Source organism: Schistocerca piceifrons, chromosome X, assembly GCF_021461385.2.
Source record: "Schistocerca piceifrons isolate TAMUIC-IGC-003096 chromosome X, iqSchPice1.1, whole genome shotgun sequence".
Lineage (NCBI taxonomy): Eukaryota > Metazoa > Arthropoda > Insecta > Orthoptera > Acrididae > Schistocerca > Schistocerca piceifrons.
Window position 1 is genome coordinate 321800226 of NC_060149.1, and position 22321 is coordinate 321822546.

General features: G+C 42.8%; 1 pseudogene; it reads right to left on the reverse strand.

Moving 5' to 3' along the window:
* Nucleotides 1–404: 404 nt before the first annotated feature.
* Nucleotides 405–522, reverse strand: LOC124723425 (annotated as a pseudogene).
* Nucleotides 523–22321: the final 21799 nt, after the last annotated feature.

Below are 22321 nucleotides of genomic sequence, written 5' to 3' on the forward strand. Positions count from 1 at the left end.
ATTAATGCTCCGATGGTACCTTGACATAACAACTGTGTTTGATCTCATACACAATTCTAGAGCATCCTCATCAACAGCATAACCCATCATAGATGAGCTACATTATTGCTCGGGATAACCACACTCTGTTTCGTAGTATACCAAGTTGGCACATGCACAGTAACGGAAAAAGTCACAACACAAAAAGTAATTAACCCCCCTTCCGAACAGGCCATGAAGGTCCAAAAGTACCGACCGGCCGCCGTGTCATCCTCAGCCCATAGGCGTCACTGGATGCGGATATGGAGGGGCATGTGGTCAGCACACCGCTCTCCCGGCCGTATGTCAGTTTCCAATACCGGAGCCGCTACTTCTCAATCAAGTAGCTCCTCAGTTTGCCTCACAAGGGCTGAGTGCACCCCGCTTGCCAACAGCACTCGGCAGACCGGATGGTCACCCATCCAAGTGCTATCCCAGCCCGACAGCGCTTAACTTCGGTGATCTGACGGGAACCGGTGTTACCACTGCGGCAAGGCCGTTAGCAAAAAGTAATTAATGTAGTCTAATGAATTGTGGGAATAAATTATTCAAGGTAACATATTTAAGTGATAAACACTGCAAGATCACAGGTTAATATAAGTGTGAATAATCCATTGCAAATGTGAAATGCTGGTACATTAAAAACAGGTGTAACCGCCAGTATGTTGAATGCAAGCGTGTAAACATGCATTTATTATGTTGTGAGGGTGCCGGATGTCAATCTGTGGGATGGAGTTCCATGCCTGTTGAAAGGTCAATACAGAGACTGATAACGCTGTTTGCAGATAACGCTGCAATTGTCATCCGATCATGTAACATATGTGCCCGATTGGAGACAAATCCGGTGATCGAACAGGCCAAGGCAACATGTTGACACTCTGTAGAGCATGTTGGGTTACAACAGCGGTATGTGGGAGACTGTTATCCTATTGGAAAACACCCCAGGCATGATAGCACAACAGATGGAATCACAAGACTGATGTACAATTTTGCAGTCAGGATGCGTGGAATAACCACGTCGGTGCTCCTACTGTTATACGTAGTCGCACCGTAGACCATGGCTCCAGCTGTAGATCCAGTGCGTCTAGGCTGCAGACAGGTCGAGTTCAGGTCCTCAACTGGTCTCCTTCTAACCAACGAATCGCCATCACTGGCACCGAGACAGAACCAACTTTCATCAGGAAACACAAAAACCTCCACCCTGCCCTCCAATGAGCTCTCGCTTGACACCACGGAAGCTGCAGTTGGTGGTGGTTTGGGGTCAGTGGAATGCATGCTAAAGGGCGTCTTGTTCTGAGCTGTCCTTGAAATAACCGATTTGCAACAGTTCGTGGTATCACTGCGGTGCTAACTGCTTCTCAAATTGCTGCTGCAGATGAGGTACGATGCATCAGATTCATACGCCGGGCACTACAGTCGTCCTTCTCCGTAGTGCCACGTAGCCGTGCGGAGCTCGATCTTCTTGGGACCGAACATTCTCGTGACCACCACTACCAGCAACCATGTGCAGTGGCTACATTCTTGCCAGGTCTTTCTGCACAGTCGTAGAACGAACATCCAGATTCTCGTAGCCCTGTTATCCGACCTCGTTCAATCTCAGTGACGTGTTGATATTGGCGTCTTTGTTACCTTAAAGGCATTCTTGACTAGCATCAACTCACCACGTCCAATCTCAAAGGTAACGAACTCTCACAACCGTTGCAGCATGTATTTAAATCAAACGTTATTTGCATCCTCATAGTGGCGTAACTAGTAGCACATTTACGTGAGTGGGGCGAATTTTGAATAGACACCATCTTTCAGATGTAGAAACACACCTACCAACTTTCGTTCATGTCGCTCAACTCCTTGCTGTTGCGATTTTTTCCGTCCGTGAATTTTTTACACGTCACACATGGTGTAAGTCAGAATTTTTTTTTGGTTTGTTACTGCGCTTTCGTATATTGTTGTTGTGCTGTGTCCTACGTCCTATAGATACATTTTTATTCATCACTGTATTGGAGGGCAGCGTGGAGGGTAAAAATCGTAGAGGGAGACCAAGAGATGAATACACTAAGCAGATTCAGAAGGATGTAGGTTGCAGTAGGTACTGGGAGATGAAAAAGCTTGCGCAGGATAGAGTAGCATGGAGAGCTGCATCAAACCACTCTCAGGACTGAAGACCACAACAACAACAACAACAACAACAACAACTGTTTTCTTGACTTCCTTACCTTTTGTAAACCTGTGATAGAACGTAGTGTTCCAAGTAAGGCTAAAGCCTTGTGCCAGCCGTTCCGCGGTAACCAATACAGGGAAAGCAGACACCGATGGTTGTATTCACTACGGCCGTTTCTCGGACTGTGGCAGTTGGAGTAGCGGCTTTAGCCGGAAATATACTAGACAAGTTAGGAGCGGCGATGGAAAAAAGCACGAGAAAATCGTTTATCATTTTTGCACTTCAGCCTGGTGATTTAATAGTTTCTGCTCACAGGGTTGTGAACAAAACCTGCAACCTTACAAAATGACGGTAGTGCACCTTGACCAGTTGAGATACTGCTCCTCGTCGTTGGTACTGCGACTGGATATTGCAGTCTGTGCGTGTTTGAGGGGGTGATCCTGAAGAGCTGTTTTCTCTAACGAAGCATGGCTGCATTAATCGAGGTGCATGAACTTGCACAACATTCGACGCTGGAGCCCCTTGATAGTTTCATCACAAGCCTTTGCGTGATATGAATACAGGACTGTGGTATGCAATTATTTCAACACCAAGTTTTGGATCTGTCTTTTTCCACTTTTTCTACCAAACGAAAACTTCTAACAGGTATATGAACAATATACTGCAATCTGTTTTCAAAATACTAACAACCAAAGAAAGATCATGCTGTTATTTCTTGCAGAAAAATGAAATAGTGCACTCCGCTAGTGTGTCTGTTACAGTTTTACAACCGGTTTTTGTTGACAGGAACCATTATATCTGAACTTGCCAGTCGATGTACTATTGTTACTATTCAGGGTTTCTGTCTGAATTTGTGCTCACAAATTTGGAGTGGGAAATGGCACAGTCATTTTCTCGGACTTTTTCTCAAGACAGCTCCTGACTCTTCTAGTTCGAATAAATTCAATACGCTAGTTGCCAAAGTTCGAGGGAGCTTGTCTCCGCCGTATTGGTGCCTGCGCAATACTGGACACACGGTCGTAATGAAACATGCAGTGAATGTTACATTAAAGAAAGGGCACCGAAACCCAGTGCAGTTGTGGAATGGAGAGACTGGACCATGGTGGTATCTAGTTCACATGGAATAGCCATGGAGTTGAGATAATCGACGGGCAGCGATTCGAAGAAGAAATATTCGCACCTGGCGAAGGGAGTAGCGTACGACACCGAATGAGCTGCTTTGTTTGCGCCTCCGGTGGTGTGACGTACTGACGGCGGCAGTAGATAGCGACCACAATGCCAGCCATTCAGCTGCTTATCTCCGCGGAAATTACGCGCCTCTGTGGCCGACACGAGAGCAGGAACCGCGCGCAGCTGTGCGCGAGATCGCATAAACTTCGCTGACCCACTCGTCCTCACCTCCTCAAGAGCTGAGAAGGGACACAGCACCCTCGTCCTACACAGGGCGTTTCACACCGACTGGAGCATGTTGAAAATTTCATAAGAACATGTTTCGAATGTTTTGTGGTTGTAGAAGTACAACTGCTAGGTGTTCGTTGCGCAGTTCCGGTGAGCTTGCATAAAACTGAAACAGGTATATAGTATCGACAGCTATAGATATGAATCTGACGAGAACGCAGCTTCAAGCTGATATCCTGTGATAAAGTATATATTCAAAATAATGTCGCGTATATCTGCACAGCCCGACAAGGTATGTGCTTAGGACTTTAAAATGCTGTACAACATTTTGAAGAACTGAGTAGTTTGTTTCCTAACCTAGGAGTACAGATTCAATAGTGGTTGTTCATTTTTTTAACAATTTTCTCGTTAATTGTACACTACCTAGCATATATTTCTTCTGAAATTGCTATTCAACGATATGTGCATTAGATACAAGCCACGTCTTCAGTTAGAGAAAGTAGTTTGAACAAGCATTAGTTGCCAACAAACAAAGTTATAATGAAAACTGTTTCATCAAGAATTTCATTCCTTTTATCAGTGATTTTCTACAACTTTACGCGGGGCTTCACTGACCGTAAACTGGACGTATTCCTTCTTCATGCTGCTACAGGGTGTTTCAAAAATGACCGGTATATTTGAAACGGCAATAAAAACTAAACGAGCAGCGATAGAAATACACCGTTTGTTGCAATATGCTTGGGACAACAGTTCATTTTCAGGCGGACAAACTTTCGAAATTACAGTAGTTACAATTTTCAACAACAGATGGCGCTGCAAGTGATGTGAAAGATATAGAAGACAACGCAGTCTGTGGGTGCGCCATTCTGTACGTCGTCTTTCTGTTGTAAGCGTGTGCTGTTCACAACGTGCAAGTGTGCTGTAGACAACATGGTTTATTCCTTACAACAGAGGATTTTTCTGGTGTTGGAATTCCACTGCCTAGAACACAGTGTTATTGCAACAAGACGAAGTTTTCAACGGAGGTTTAATGTAACCAAAGGACCGAAAAGCGATGCAATAAAGGATCTCTTTGAAAAATTTCAACGGACTGGGAACGTGACGGATGAACGTGGTGGAAAGGTAGGGCGACCGCGTACGGCAAACACAGAGGGCAACGCGCAGCTAGTGCAGCAGGTGATCCAACAGCGGCCTCCGGTTTCCGTTCGCCGTGTTGCAGCTGCGGTGCAAATGACGCCAACGTCCACGTATCGTCTCGTGCACCAGAGTTTACACCTCTATCCATACAAAATTCAAACGCGGCAACCCCTCAGCGCCGCTACCATTGCTGCACGAGAGACATTGGCTAACGATATAGTGCACAGGATTGATGACGGCGATATGCATGTGGGCAGCATTTGGTTTACTGACGAAGCTTATTTTTACCTGGACGGCTTCGTCAATAAACAGAACTGGCGCATATGGGGAACCGAAAAGCCCATATTGCAGTCCCATCGTCCCTGCATCCTCAAAAAGTAGTGATCTGGGCCGCCATTTCTTCCAAAGGAATCATTGGCCCATTTTTCAGATCCGAAACGATTACTGCATCACGCTATCTGGACATTCTTCGTGAATTTGTGGCGGTACAAACTGCCTTAGACGACACTGCGAACACCTCGTGGTTTATGCAAGATGGTGCCCGGCCACATCGCACGGCCGACGTCTTTAATTTCCTGAATGAATATTTCGATAATCGTGTGATTCCTTTGGGCTATCCGAATCATACAGGAGGCGGCGTGGATTGGCCTCCCTATTCGCCAGACATGAACTCCTGTGACCTCTCTCTGTGGGGACACCTGAAAGACCAGGTGTACCGCCAGAATCCAAAAACAATTGAACAGCTGAAGCAGTACATCTCATCTGCATGTGAAGCCATTCCGCCAGACACGTTGTCAAAGGTTTCGGGTAATTTCATTCAGAGACTACGCCATATTATTGCTACGCATGGTGGATATGTGGAAAATATCGTACTATAGAGTTTCCCAGACCGCAGCGCCATCTGTTGTTGAAAATTGTAACTACTGTAATTTCGAAAGTTTGTCTGCCTGAAAATGTACTGTTGTCCCAAGCATATTGCAACAAACGGTGTATTTCTATCGCTGCTCGTTTAGTTTTTATTGCCGTTTCAAATATACCGGTCATTTTTGAAACACCCTGTATATACCACTGAGGTAATATGTCCACTAAACCTCACTGACTGGTTATTATTTGTAGTGATGGAAGAAACTTGAAGTATTGAAGTATTCAGAAAATAATTAAAAATAAGTCGACTCAGCTGCTTGCATTAGCAACATTTATACTCTTATTAACGAACGTCAAAAACTACTGAGAAGAGCGACATAGGAAGTTGCGTACAGAGACAGAAACTGTGCTGAATTCTGCCGTTGGAATTTTGCGAAGTTTAAAAAAATTAAGTAGTTCTAAGTTATTCGTGTATTCTTGCATAAACTATTTCAGCAGGCTATTTATATACTTATGATCATATTTGTATGGTTTCATTTACTTGTAGAAGGAAGAGAACATGCCGCTCGCTTTACTACTTACCATTGCGAAAGCTATTCATTACCTCCTGCATCATGCCGGATAGTTAGAACATAATGGAACTTAGCCTGAACTAGATACGAACTTGCCGAACACGAGTTTCCGGAGCTGGAGCTCGAGTGTGAACTGTGCACCAGACCGCTATAATCATGAACAGTGCTTCAGCGACCACTGATGGAACGTTACATGTCACGAGAAGTGGACTATTTCTGACGTGCTAAGGAACCTTTAGGGCACACGTTGTAACTTACTTGTATCAGGATTAAATGGCTGTGTGGTTCTCAGCCTCGCTGTACTGTGCAGTAACTTTGCTTTCGGCTTTCCGGAGAACATAAATCGTACCAGTCAGTAGAAGCATCGTTAAAAACTCTAAGCTGTACAGATGGACCGTTGGGTAGTGCTAACGTCGAGCTCGTTGAGAGCGTTCCTGATGAGACATCGGCAAAACATAATACCACATCTGTTGCGTCAGTATGTGTTTGTAACTAACGAATGAAAGGGTGGAGGGAGACGCCTGTCGAGTCCGTGACATTCCACATACCACATGCGCCTTCTGGGTCTTGGAAAGAGGCGAGCGCCTAAGAAAGCTCAGTTTCCGTTGCCTGGATACGGATTTGGCCAAACCAGAGTTCCTCAGCTGGGGACTGGGGGCATTGCAAGTCCTCTGCCATCGTAAGCTTTTTACGTGGTTCAGCGACCACCGTGCGGTGTGGTGATTGAACTTTGTGTGTCAGACGATCACCATTCTTATAGTGGTGTGCAGCCTCTTCAAATAAACTTTCTCCGCTGCAGACACACAACTACAGACGAACTACACGAGTTAAGAAAGACAGAAACTTCAGCGCTAAGATGGTTCCCATACTGGACGATTTTTATCTCCGGGAAGATCAATGTGTAGCAGAAGGTTGCTATCCATGGGCTACTTGAAAAGAACGTGTAATAAAATCACATTGCATTGTAATTCGGAATAAGACAGGCAGTGCAACATCGTATCATGCTGATCTATGTGGTTACGTAATGAGTGAAGACAGGTCTAAATGAGGAGTGGCTATTTTTGTAAGTAATGCGTACCACTCCTCGTCACCCCCCCCCCTCCCCCACACTACTAGCCAAAATGCAGCTGCTTTATCAGTGCATGTACATAATAGGAAAACAACCTCAATAAAATAATAATCCGATCCTTTTACCTACCCCCTAATTCAGATAATACAATTACTGAAAGGTTCAAAGAAAACTTGAGTTTTATTTCAAACACGAACCTGACTCATACGATTATAGTTGGTGATGACTTTAATTTACCCTCGATATGTTGACGAAAACCCATGTTTCATTCCGGAGGTACGCATAAAATATCATCTAAAATTGTGCTAAACGCATCCTCTCAAAATTATTTTGAGCAGTTAGTTCATGAGCCCACGTGAATAGTAAACGGTGATGAAAACACACTTGACCTCTTAGCAACAAATAATACTGAGTTAATAACGAGCATCAAAACGAATACAAGGATTAGTAAATGCAGGGTTGTCGTAGCGAGATTGAATACTGTAACACGCAAATCCTCCAAAAATAAACGAAAAATATACCTATTCAAGAAAGCAGATAAAAATTCAATTGACGCCACTCCTTCCAAATTAACAATCTAAATGTAGACCAGATGTGGCTTGATTTCAAAGAAATAGTATCGGCAGCAATTGAGAGATATATATCAAATAAATTAACAAACGACGGAGCTGATCCCCCTTGGTACACAAAAGGGGTCAGAACACTATTGTAGAAACAACTAAACAAACATGCCAAGCCGGCCGGAGTGGCCGTGCGGTTCTAGGCGCTACAGTCTGGAATCGAGCGACCGCTACGGTCGCAGGTTCGACTCCTGCCTCGGGCATGGATGTGTGTGATGTCCTCAGGTTAGTTAGGTTTAATTAGTTCTAAGTTCTAGGCGACTGATGACCTCAGAAGTTAAGTCGCATAGTGCTCAGAGCCATTTGAAACATGCCAAATTTAAGCAGACGCAAAATCCCCAGGACTGGCGATATTTTGCAGAAGCTCGAAATTTAGCCCAGACTTCAATACGAGATGCTTATAATAGTTTCTAAAACGAAACTTTGTCTCGAAACCTGGCAGAAAAGCCAAAGAGATTCTGGTCGTATGTGAAGTATGGTAGACGCAAGACACAATCAATGCCTTCTCTGCGCGATCGCAATGGAGATACTATCGAAGACAGTGCTGCCAAAGCAGAGTTACTAAACACAAACTTCCGTAATGTCTTCAAAAAAGAAGACGAAGTAAATATTCCACAATTCGAATCAAGAACAGCTGCCAACATGAGTAACGTAGAAGTAAATGTACTCGGAGTAGAGAAGCAACTTAAATCACTTAATAAAAGCAAGTCTTCTAGTCCAGGCTGTACACCAATTAGGTTGCTTTCAGAGTATGCTGATGGAATAGCTCTATACTTAGCAATCATATACAACGGACGAAAGATCCGTACCCGAAGACGGGAAAGTTGCACAGGTCACATCAATATTCAAGAAAGGTAGTAGGAGTAATCCACTAAATTACAGGCCCATATTATTAACGTCGATATGCAGCAGGATTCTGGAACATATATTGTGTTCGAACATTATGAATTACATCGAATGAAACGGTCTATTGACACACAGTCAACATGGATTTAGGAAACATCGTTCTTGTGAAACACAACTAGCTCTTTATTCGCATGAAGTGTTGAATGTTGTTGACAATGGATTTCTGATTGATTCCGTATTTATGGATTTCAGGAAGGCTTTTGACACTGTACCACACAAGCGGCTTGTAGTGAAATTGCTTGTTTATGGAATAGCATCTCAGTTATGTGACTGGAATCCTGATTTCAAAAATGGTTCAAATGGCTCTGAGTATTATGGGACTTAACTTCTGAGGTCATCAGTCCCGTAGAACTTAGAACTACTTAAACCTAACTAACCTAAGGACATCACACACATCCATGCCCGAGGCAGGATTCGAACCTGCGACCGTAGCGGTCACGCGGTTCCAGACTGTAGCGCCTAGAACCACTCGGCCATTCCGGCCGGCGATTCGTCATTTCCTGTCAGAGAGGTCACAGTTCGTAGTACTTGACGGAAAGTCATCGAGTAAAACAGAAGCGATTTCTGGGGTTCCCCAAGGTAGTGTTATACGCCCTTTCCTGTTCGTTATCTACATAAATGATTTGGGAGACAACCTGAGCAGCCGTCTTATGTTGTTTGCAGATGACGCTGTCGTTTATCGACTAATGAAGTCATCATAAGATCAAAACAAATTGCAAAATGATTTAGAAAAGATATCTGAATGGTGCGAAAACTGTCAGTTGACGCTAAATAAGGAAAAGTGTGAGGTCATCCACGTGAGTGCTAAAAGGAATCCTTTAAACTTCGGTTACACGATAAATCAGTTAAATCTAAAGGTCGTAAATTCAACTAAATACCTAGGAACTACGATTATGAACAACTTAAATTGGAAGGAACACATAGAAAATGTTGGGAAGGCTAACCAAAGACTAAGTTTTGTTAGCAGGACACTTAGAAAATTTAACAGATCTACTGAAGGAGACGGCCAACACTATGCTTGCCCGTCCTCTTTTAGAATACTGCTGCGCGGTGTGGGATCCTTATCAGATAGGATTGACGGAGTACATCGAAAAAGTTCAAAGAAGGGCAGCACGTTTTGTATTATCGCGAAGTAGGGGAGAGAGTGTCACTGAATTGATGCAGGATTTAGGGTGGTCATCATTAAAACAAAGGCGTTTTTCGTTGCGGCGGAATCTTCTCACTAATTTCCAATCACCAACTTTTCCTGCCGAATGTGAAAAAATTTGTTGTCACCGACTTACATAGGGAGTAACGATCACCATTATAAAAGAAGGGAAATCAGAGCTCGTGCGGAAAGATATAGGTGTTCGTTCTTTCCGCGTGCTATACAAGATTGGAATAACAGAGAATTGTGAAAGTGGTTCGATAAATCCTGTTCCAGGCACTTGAATGTGATTTGTAGAGTATCCATGTAGATGTAGATGAATGTGTTCCTCTACCTGTCGTGACATAAAGCTCTAGACCAAGATGACCACACAGCAGGCTCTAGACTAACACGTTCTAGCTTAGTTCATTAGGCAGTTTTTCAACTTTTTCTTCTGTTCTCCCACGTGGGGCGTTTAAAAATGCCCCAAGGGTAGAGCCACTGAGAACCTTGCAAGGTCACTATATAAATGTGTAGTAAACAAGGGCAGACTATACAATTCAGCATTGCAGCAGGGTAGTTCAGTGCTATCGATCTGCCGGTATGCTCTTGTGCTCTCACACACTGCTCAGTGGGAAGTGGTCATACTTGCTCTCAGATGATCACTTCCTCAATTCTGCTGCTAGCAAAGCAGTGCCCGCAAGACAGCTTCCACTATAGCTTTTCAGTTAGTCAAACTGCGTACTGCACAGCCTACTTAATGTGTTTGGACACTATCACATTGTCTTGAAATGGGAGTATCGTATTACCAACGTAATCCACTATTACGCTGAAGTATCAGTTTCACAGTCCTCAGTCCAACTGCAAAGGCAGTATATATCCTGATGTCAGCGGCAAGCGGGCGGTTCTGCGTAGTTTCATATGCTGTAGAGAAACTCATAGCCTTCAGTTAGCGAGGGCGAAGTGTTATCGTATTATTATGAAGAGCAACAGTTCCTGAACATCATAAACTGTCCCAATAAAAGTGAAATTGTATGGTAGACTTTCTTCTGTTGTGATCAATTCGGGCGGCCGGTGTGGCCGAACGGTTCTAGGCGCTTCAGTCTGGCATGGATGTGTGTGATGTCCTTAGGTTAGTTAGGTTTACGTAGTTCTAAGTTCTAGGGGACTGATGACCTCAGATGTTAAGTCCCATAGTGCTCAGAGCCATTTGAACCATTTTGATCAATTGGGGGATTGGTTGGCAGCAGTCATCTATCCTTCACGTCTTTCCGATGTCCTCTTCATTTCTTGGCAGGTATTATATGCCACATCTTTCATTATTTGGTCTATGTATCTCAGTTGTGCTCTTCCATTAATTCTTTTTTCCATTACCACTCCCCTTTATTTTTGTGTCTAACAGATCTTTATGTCTCATTAGATAGCCAAATGGATGGACTCTCCTTTCAGCAACTAATTTGCACAAGCTTCTCTTTTCACCCACCTTTTTAAGGACCTCTTCGTTTGAGATCATGGTAGTCCACTTTATTTCGAGTATGTGTGTATAGCACCATATCTCGAAAGAATTTAGTTTTCTCTTTTCCTAGGTCCTCAGAGCTGAGGGTTTGCAGCCATAACATGCCATACTCTAAAAGAAGAGTTTGAGAAACATTTTCTCTATTGCTAGGCTGGTGCTTTTTGCAGTTAAGATCTTCTTCCTCCTCTTCTTGAATGCAATATTTGATTGAGCGGTTCTGCTTCTAATTTCTGCTTCTCTCCGTCCATCCATACTGATCTTACTTCCTACATAAAATAGTTCGTTACCTAAGTAAATTTGGACTTTGATTTTATCTTCCGTAGCACATTCCATCACTTTTATTTTTGATTTATTTGCTTTCATATTATGTTTTGCCCCTACAGTTTTATCCACTTTAATTATCATGTCTTCAAGATCTTCTGCACTTGTAGCTAGAACAGCTACATCATCGGTATATCTTATCATACCATTTCTTTGACCGAGTATTAGCATAGCTGTTTGTGAGACTTCTCTGAGTTTTTAATGTCTCTCTTCTAGACAGGTTACATATAATGACTAACATTACACAATCTTGTCGGAAGCCTTGTCGTAACTGCACTTCATCTCGGTTTATTCTTTTATCAATAACAGCTGCCTCATTTGTGTAAAGGTCCCAAGCATTGACGGATTATTACTTCCAACCTGCTGAATATGATGAGAGAGCAGAAGACAAATAATTTAAACAAAAAGAAATATCAACGGAATGGAATCATTCTTATTATTTCTCGTGGTGTCTCCAAAATATCAGTTTTTATAATAACCCAGTTTTATAGAACCTCATTGCAGCCCTTTGTATTTGTTTTCCTGTCTGCTATCTGCTCGTATATTTCCAGTGTAGTCTTGTTTTTGAAGTTAGTTATTTCCAATTTGCATCTATTTCTATTTTTAATTATCTTGAATTTCAATTCGGGTTTCATGATTACCAAAGTCTTGTTCTTTCCTACATTACAGACTGGGCAAGAACTACTGTATTTGACTTGGTTTTTAAATTTGCGTTTAACAAGTGTGCAATCAATGTGATATCAGTTAATATCACCAGGCGTTTTCTACTTATATTTTTATCTTGTGTGATAACTAAAGAAGATATTTGTGTTGCAAAGTTTCTATCTGTGGCAGAATTCACAAGTTTGTGTCCTCTTTTAGTCCTCAGACGCCTCTTCTTCCTTTCCCTCACCAACGACAGCATTCATAGCCTACAAAATGATAAGATTTTCATCTCCTTCAATTCATCTCTCATTTCTTGGAAGTGACAGTAATATGTCAACTATCCACTTTACGACCAGTTCGTGACATGTATATCTGGATTATAATCGTGTCTCTTGGTTTTCTTTCTAGTCTGACAAAAATTGTTCTCTCATTATGTGGGAACTATAAGGAAGATTTCTGGGAGAGGTCGGAGGTGCCTAGTGGCTTCTGTAATGTGAAGCAATGGTCTCCAGACCAACCCGCGAGACATACCCCAGACAGCTGTGGAACATTTAGCCAGAGTTAACCACGACCGCAAGTCAGGATCTTGCTTTCTGAAGCAACAGATTGGCCTCTGAAAGCGGCGGTTGGGACTTTAGTTCTACAAATAACGAAGTATACAACCATCCATTATTTATGTAGGAGCTGGATTGTGCATTACCTACTGCCTGTAATTCATCTCCTGGTCACAATAAGATACATTACAGAATGTTCCGTCGCCTTCAACAGGGAAGCAGTAAAATGTACTTCGCCATTATTGGCTGTATGTGGTTGGCAGGACAGTTCTCCGATTAATGAAATGAAGCGATTTTATTTCCCTCTTGAAATTGGGGAAAACCGTAAGTGCGAGGTTAGTTATCATAATGCTTCCATCACCAGCTGTGCAGGAAAGTCTCTGGAGCAGATGCGGTTCTAGGCGCTTCAGTCTGGAAACGCGCGACCGCTACGGTCGCAGGTTCGAATCCTGCCAACATGGATGTGTGTGATGTCATTAGGTTAGTTAGGTTTACGTAGTTCTAAGTTCTAGGGGACTGATGACTCAGAAGTTAAGTCCCATAGTGCTCAGAGCCATTTGAACCATTTTTTTGGATTCTATTAAGCTCGTTAGTCACTTACACTGTGGGTTGAAAAGATATCAATTCAAAATGGTTCAAATGGCTCTGAGCACTATGGGACTTAGAACTACTTAAACCTAACTAATCTAAGGACATCACACATATCCTTGCCCGAGGCAGGATTCGAACCTGCGACCGTAGCGGTCGCGCGGTTCCAGACTGAAGCGCCTAGAACCGCTCGGCCACCACGGCCGGCGATATCAATTCATATTTGACAATTTGGCCCACCTGAAAGCTGCTACACAACAGGCTTTCGAGCGTATGTGCTAAAAAGTAGCAATTTTCTTTGTTACTCAGAAGGTCTGTGATACTACCAAGAGACATAAAACATTCTGACAACGTCATGTATAGACGTCTTCCAGTTTTCACTGCCAGTAAACTCATAAAACGAACCTGCACTGAATTCTTCTTTTACTGACATCTTGCAGCAAATTTTTCGAAGTGATACAGTAATTAAAATACCCCTTGCTTCCCATTGCTTTGAGTTTTTATGAAATTTATAGTTTTCTAATAGAATATTATAGTCACAAAACATATGTGGTCGCAGTTACATTGAAGTATAATCGGCGTGTTAAGAAGGGCAAGCGGACGTACCTATCCAGCATTACCTGCTGGTCTTCAAGGTTTAGCCCCGAAGTCTGCTTTTGCATGTAAACTGTGTGAGCATATTGTGCTAAATCTTGTAATCCGTGTTGTTATCATACATCTAGCTCCAGGTGAGGAAGTTAGTATAAAAGGCATGTGATACGACATTAAGTAAGGCTCTAAAAATCGTCAAAGCACACGAAATAACTGCTTCAGCGCAGTCTATATTTGACAGCAACATTAATGACGAATACCTTACCAGTTGTCAGCTATGTGTTCACCGGTCGACTGATGCCTGTCAGTCAATTTCATCATCTAAATTACTGAGCACCTTGACTTCCAGCAGTAGATAGAGATTCACCTAGCTCATCGTTGGCAGACGCTCCCAGAAAAGAACACTTAGTCTGCCTTTGTCATTTCCTAAAGCGAGCGAAAACTCACAAAGAAGCCACCTGCGTAACTGTCCACAAGCCCCAGGAAAGCCTGACCGAACAATTCACTCTCGACTGCGCCACGAGGCATGAGAGACCTCATTTCCCTTTCTGTGACGTCTCATGTTTTACACGCAACAAACCAGGGCATCTAGCAAGTGTTTGCCTTGGCCAGTGGTCAACAGCACCAACTGCCTGCTCCCTACGTGTTATCCAGCCAGTATCTGTAACAGCCGAAGGATGGCTGCAACAGCTTCTGTTAACAATGGATGTCAATGGCGCCGTGGAGGACTTCCAATTGAACGCGAGTGCGACAGTGTCTCTCACTAACTCGGACATGTGTCGCCGCACTGGTACACCAGTGCTGCAGCAAGGTCAGCAGAGTATGTGACTTACAACAGGCAGTCGATAACATTGCGGGGTCAGAGCTGTGGTAAGTACAAAGTAGAAGCTCGACAATAACCTAGTAGGCAATAAGCTTTTGAATAGGTACTAACATTGTCGCGTTAGATCCTTCGTACATTTTCTTCCGTGTTGAAAACCAAATAAATTTCGTTTCAGTTTCGATTTCATTCCAAGAACTTCATTCGACATGTACACAGTAAAAGCAGCTATTTGAAGCTCGATAAGGTTGTGTAACAGGTTTTAATGAGTCCATATCACTAAAGCAAACCACAGAACCTATGTCTTACGTGGCAGACAAAATGCCAATCCCTAAGTGCAACTACGTATTGTAGAACAAGATAGATTACAAAGCGGCGGCCCAAAGTCAGAAGTATCTCAAAGCCAGGAGGCAAAACCTATAGTGCGGATAAAGAAGTCTGACGTCTGACGCTTTATTCAGATCGTATGGTGATATGAAGTCTATTATTAATTTCCAACACAAAATTGATGTGGGTACAATTCCTAGGTAAGGGTAATTGTTATTTACATTTTCTGGGGAGGGGAAACTTCTCTCTAAAATAGATCTATTTACAGTTGCCTGTCGATAATGAAAACAAATTCTAGTGAAAAAAAAATGTGTGAAATCTTATGGGACTTGACTGCTAAGGTAATCAGTCCCTAAGCTTACACACTACTTAACCTAAATTATACTAAGGACAAACACACACACCCATGCCCGAGGGAGGACTCGAACCTCCGCTGGGACCAGCTGCACAGTCCATGACTGCAGCGCCCGAGACCGCTCGGCTAATCCCGCGCGGCTTTCTTCACTCAGATGAGTAATGGCATTTAATATGCAGCATATAACTGTTACTATTTTTTGCTGACTCTAACAATACTTATTTACTGAGTTGACCATGTGCAACCTAACGGAACATTGTTAATTTTTGGCAGCTACTTTTCTCTTACACCTCTCTACAAAGCGCGGTGAGGATAATAGGGCTCGACCTGCAGCGGATTCGGCACACACCAAAGGATATTACTCCGGATAAACACTTCACTGCCTACCTTGTAGTTTTCTTCTCACCACAGTAGCGAAGGATTGTAGACTGGTACAATCGTACCGTAAGACAGTTCCTCTTAGAAAGATACTAATTCTACGAAGATCTGTGGTCGCCTGCTCTGAAGGAGCAGTCTAACTTTATTCTTTCAGAATAATTGTTAGTGAAACGAATTTACGTTATTACATTTACTTTTCAATGTTCTACTTGGAATCAAGATGGATACAAGCTGTGAGTTTCCGACGTAGCTCAATGCCTACCATATTTAAATTTTGCATTTACGTATTAATGACGAATGAATAACTGACAATTAAATGAAAGAAAGCTCAAAAACTGAAGCATTAATTGAATTAGCATTGCGACCAGTTTGTTCTAAGTACACTAACGACATTCGTTCATTGTCATGATTCTGAAATTATCTTATACGATTTTTGACCGTTTAGATTTACTCAAAATTATTAGAATACAGTGACATGGAAATTAGAATTCAGTTTGTGACTTTAGGATAAGGAATTTAACAGATATTTTTAAATAAATTATTCTATTCATTATTTACATATGAAGTTTGTGATTGAAATATTCGTTGAACCTCTGTTCAGTTTGATTTAATAAAAAGTCTTGCCTTGTTTACTGCAGCGTCGTGGTACTGCTGTTGTTCAAGATTATAGCTCTAACTCCGTCCGAGCAGGCCTCGAGAGCCGCAACGGTACTGACCAACCGCCGTTTCATCGTCAGCTTGTAGGCGTCGCTGAATGCGGATATGGAGAGGCATGTGGTGACCACACCGCTCTCTCCGCCGTTGTCAATTTTCCTAACCGAAGCCACTACTTCCCAGTCAAGTAGTTGCTCAATTGGCCTCATAAGGGCTGCGGCCATAGCGCTTGCCAGCAGCGCTCGGCAGACCCCAGACAGCGATCCATCAAAGTGCTAGCCTAGCCTAACAGCGCTTAATTTCGGTGAGCTGACGGGAACCGATGGTACCAATGCGACAAGGCCGTTGGGGTAATTCAAGAGTGCAAAATGACAACTGGACAGGCCAATTTTCGTTGAAGCTGCGTCAGCTCCAAATTCCATCTCAGATTAATGTTGAATATTCTTATTTTCCTAAAACCGCAATTTCTGGAGACGACTTTACGACACAAATGCCACTGCCACACCAACTTTCACCCTATTATACAAAGATTTAGCACTCAAAAATGTTAACATCACCAGAAATGATACAGCTACGTACGCACACCAGGCTGCCTTGCCTGCGACTGCTGTCTTTTCATTTCGTTACGTCTTTTCCAGTCCACTTAGCGCCTTGGTCATCCACACAACTGCAGGCTGAAAACCCAAATTGGATCCCCGACTTTATTATCTTTTTTGTCAAAATTATAATTCAAAAATGGTTCAGATGGCTCTAAGTGCTATGGGACTTAACATCTGAGTCATCAGTCCCCTAGACTTAGAACTACTTAAACCTAACTAACCTAAGGACATGACACACATGCATGCCCGAGGTAGGGTTCGAAACTGCCACTGTAGCAGCAGCGCGGTTCCGGACTGAAGCGCCTAGAGCCACTCGGCCACAGCGGCCGGCTAAGTATAATTAATTTGCAAATAGTCTATTTCTCTCTTTTGATTTCGTTAAGGAATATCTATTACTCCATTTACTTTTAACAGATGGTCAGAGACATTTAACATAGTTAGAAAACATCGATACATTTAACGTAATTTGATTACATCGATTATTGTATGTATTGACTTTTAGGGCTACAGTTTAATCGTTGTTGGTCAAATATAAGCCGTTACATTACAAATGGAAATGAGAATACTGATCTAGGTAGCCAAGGAGGCCTGCAGAGGGAACAGAAATGAATATTGTGCCATCCTCCTACAGACTATGACGTACGTGTTGAGGCAAAACGTTATGCATTAATGGTCTGGAGAGAGGCTTGGTTTAAGCGAAAACAACCTCCAGACCACGAAATCAACTAGCCATCAAAATGCTGCTCCTGTCGGTCACAGCATCACTCACTCTTCGCTGTATAAGACCCTCCAGACATGGCTTCTTGCTGTGGCGGGAGGACCCATTCATCTGAAAAGTCTGTGGCCTATGCATTTCGGTACATCATATTCTAATTCGAAAAACTTTATACTCGGACATGAGTGCAAACCTACCGTCAATTTCAACTGACGACAGAATAAGTGTAGTAATAGTTTTACATTTATGTATTTTTTGATCAGACAGCCATATTTGTCTGTGTGTGTGAGTGAGTGTACAAATGAATTGGCGAAAGTGGGGGTTCCTACATTGCAGAAAAACCAAATGGTCGAATGTGTGTGAAATCTTATGGGACTTAACTACAAGGTCATCAGTCCCTAAGCTAACACACTACTTAACCTAAACTAATATAAGGACAAACACACACACCCATGCCCGAAGGAAGATTCGAACCTCCGCCGGGAGCAGACGCAAAGTCCATGACTGCAGCGCCTCAGACCGCTCGGTTAATCCCGTGCGGCTCGTATATTGCAGCTCGTGTGATACTATGGTTACGCATGCAGCTGGTGCTACCACTGTGATGGACGCAGCAGCTCGAAGAGAGTATGTGGTCTGCATCGGTGCAATGATTTGGTAGGAATATGTATGTTGACAAGCGTGGACCTACGTATTGCGAGAAAAATAGTGATTGCTTGTCTGAAAATAACTGCTGGCATAATTTTCCCCATTTTCATTTTAAATATCGTGCTCAGCTGCCCAGCTTCTGAATTTGACACTGGATGGGACAGATGCGTGGCCAAATGCTCTATCCTGTGACATTTGCAGAATTCGTGGACACAACACGCCATAGATTGAAGGCCGTTGTCGGAAACTATTGCATTAGATGGCCAGGTCACAAGTAGTAGCTAAAAACATAGTAGTGATTATCCGCGTTACGCATATAGGAACATACAAAAGCTACCGACAACTAGCGATCACATTGCTTTAAAAAGTGAAATGGTCTCTTAGCAGGAATGATCAGTGCGGAATCAGAAATTACAACACTACACTAGCTGTGATCGAAATTCCGCACTGTAGTATGTTAGATGGTGGCGTGAACATTGGCCCAGAAAACTGACGCCGTGCTAGTGTATTCGATCTGCCCATTCGCCAATGCACTGGGGCGAAGATTGAGTACGTGGGCAGAATCACATCTCGGCAATCAGAGTTACCTGTGAACACTGAACAATAAGAGGGCACCGTTGGCTTTCTGATAGTGGTGGCACAATGAAAAACAGTCTTTGCCCTTGGTAAATGCTTTGGCCAATCTCTCTGCACAGCAAACGGCACCCTACACGGTAGCGAATCGCGACCCATTTATGTGGTTACTTCCCGGGCAGTGATTGGTATTTCGTAGAGCGCGTGTTGCTGCTTGTTGTCTGAACGCTTCGTGTTTGCCGAGTTCTGTAATGGGTCGCGAGGCAGGCGGGAAAGAGCATTACGATATGCACACTGCATGGCTGGCTAATAGTGGATTTCGTAATGGTAATTACTTATAGTCAGTGCCCACAACTACAGCTGTTGCGCTGTCTTAATTAGGAAGCGTACAGTTGGGACTAATGAATGAAATCAGGTGCTTATTATCATTGATCAGATGAAACTTTGACCTGTACAGATAAATGTGAAATATTATGATAATATGGTTACCTTCCCAATTTACAAACAGTGGCGCTTGGCCGGAAATAACGTTTAGGATTCAAATGTAGTAGTTTTTCAGAGCCTGAGACAACGCCGAAGCATCCGCTCGCTAATATGAACGTTTTTACAATGCCGGTGTTGACGAGGCGGTAACTAGTGGTGCACATAGCCATAAAGGTGGCTGTTCTAAGGCACTTTTTATGCTGATGAAATCCTCTCTGGCATTGACTCTGGCTGGAAGAATTTAACATTTTTTTAAAACTTATTGAGCAGATGAGAAATCTGGGAAATCTGAAGTACAAATTTCGCTTAATAATTAACTTGCCCAAGAATAACTGCTAGACTTTTTTATTTACTACGTCCAAATGGTTCCATAGGGGCGGTATACCTCTTTTCTTAATTTTTTTTTTTTTTTTTTTGCTCTGCGTGTTACGCTAGATTCGAAGCAACGACCCATGACCTGGCAATAAAGCCGCTGATTGAAATAATGTCTATAGATTTTGTTAACGCTGTCCCGGTGTCACCCTGCTACATCTAAATAATTTGTGCAGTTTGCAATAAGATCAATCAGTTGTTCAAGTTAATTCTGAAATGCTGGAGGAGCATTTAGGAAAATCGCAGAAAACCTAGATCAGGATGGCCGGACGCGGTTTCGAACTGTCGTCCTCCCGTATGCAAGTCCAGTATGCTAACCATTCCGCTGCCTCGCTCGGTATATCATGGTTCGGTTAATCTACACACTATGTATAGGTATTCAAACAGAAATAGCACAAAATTTCCATACAACTAACTGGAACAGGCAGAGTAGATCAGTTCCCCATGCTGCATATATAGCACATTTTAATTAAAAAATCAAATGTTTTTAGAGAATGAGTTCTCCATCTCTGAGGTGTTACAAACTACTCTCAGAAAGCTCTGTCTTACATTTAAAAATAAGTCCCGCAATTTTAGGTCACGAAGATTAAAAGTACGGTGGCAACCGTGAAAAATAACACTCATAATATTTCTGTCGAAACTAAAAATCTAGCCTTTATTATTCCTTTTTTGCAGCCTCGTACTGTAGTTACTAGCAGTTGGTGTATGTTTGCTGCAAGACTCGAACATGAATGAAAAATTCGAAAGCCTTCCACACACAAAGAGCATTAGACATAACACTGTTGTGAATGCAGTGCTGTTAATAACTATGAAACAGGGGCCACGCTTGAAAAGCTTAATTGACGAACCAACCCAACACTATTGTGAACGCAGTGCTGTTAATAACTACCAAATATAGGCCATGCTTGAAAAGCTTAATTGACGAACCACCATCTGGTGTATAAAACTATCCGATAGACTACCTCCGATTCGATATCTAAATTTTCGTAGGGAGGGGAAATGCCGTAATAAATTTGAGAGAGTGCCCGAGGCCCCATGTGTTGAACTGTCCAACGATATAACGGCTCCAAATAGTATGGTAGCCTTCTCATAGTCGAAATCAATACATGTTAAAGAGTTACTTGTGTAGGAAAGCCTGTTGAATAGGTACCTTCGAGCAGGATAAGGTTATCGACGGCGGAGGGGTATTTCCTGAACCCACAATGAAAGCGAATACCGAACTGCCTCGATTATAGCATCCAGATAAATCGTCGGTTGACCAGCAGCTTTATGTCTTCCTCCCGCAGCTGGTGTGGGTAACAAACGAAACCTAATTAGGCACGTTTAGTCCTCCATGGCTTATGGAGGAGAGGGAATTAAAATGGCTTTCTTCTCCATATCGGGAAATTTTGTGTTTCCAGTTTAATTTTAAGAGTGTGAAGAGGATTTCAAACAGAAATAGGCACTACAGGAATCGTAACCCAGGACAAACAACTTAGGATGTAATAGTCAAGTAAGTAACGGAAAGCAATCCGTTGTTCGCTATGAGCTAGTTGCTGCATGTATGTCCCAAGGAAATATATGTTAATTATTAAAATGGCTCCTAGGAATGGAAGTGTTACATTTCTTGAGTAACAAGAATTCACGAAATGAAGGCGACAAAACGTGTACTCTGTGTTGATGCCAAATAGTAATTCAAGGTGACGCAGCCTTTACTTCCAAAATATTCAGTACCACAACAATGAGATGTCGATTTATAAAGGTAGTCGCATCAATGCAAATGCAAACAGTCGAGGGTAACATTTCCCCTTTTGTTAGTAACTCTGATTGTAAAAACACAGATCATGTCATACTGAAGCCAAAAGTAGGTCGTCCAGCAAGGGCGAATATCTCTGGCACATTATACTTCCTCCACGGCATCCAGTGTGCCATATCCCCAAAAAGAAAAACGTGGAAAACAAACACGCTAATGGGTAGAAAATTCCAAACAATTGCTCGCTTGTTATACCCATGACTTCTGACGTCGACTATTTAGTACCTGATATCCAATTCACACATTAACCACTCATCCTCACCAACCTTCCCATCTCTGATCCTCATCTTCCCATTGCGATGGAAAGATAGAAGAAAGGAGAAACAAAAACTCGATGTTAAATGGTTCCTATAAGCCAGCCAAATATACACTCCTGGAAATGGAAAAAAGAACACATTGACACCGGTGTGTCAGACCCACCATACTTGCTCCGGACACTGCGAGAGGGCTGTACAAGCAATGATCACACGCACGGCACAGCGGACACACCAGGAACCGCGGTGTTGGCCGTCGAATGGCGCTAGC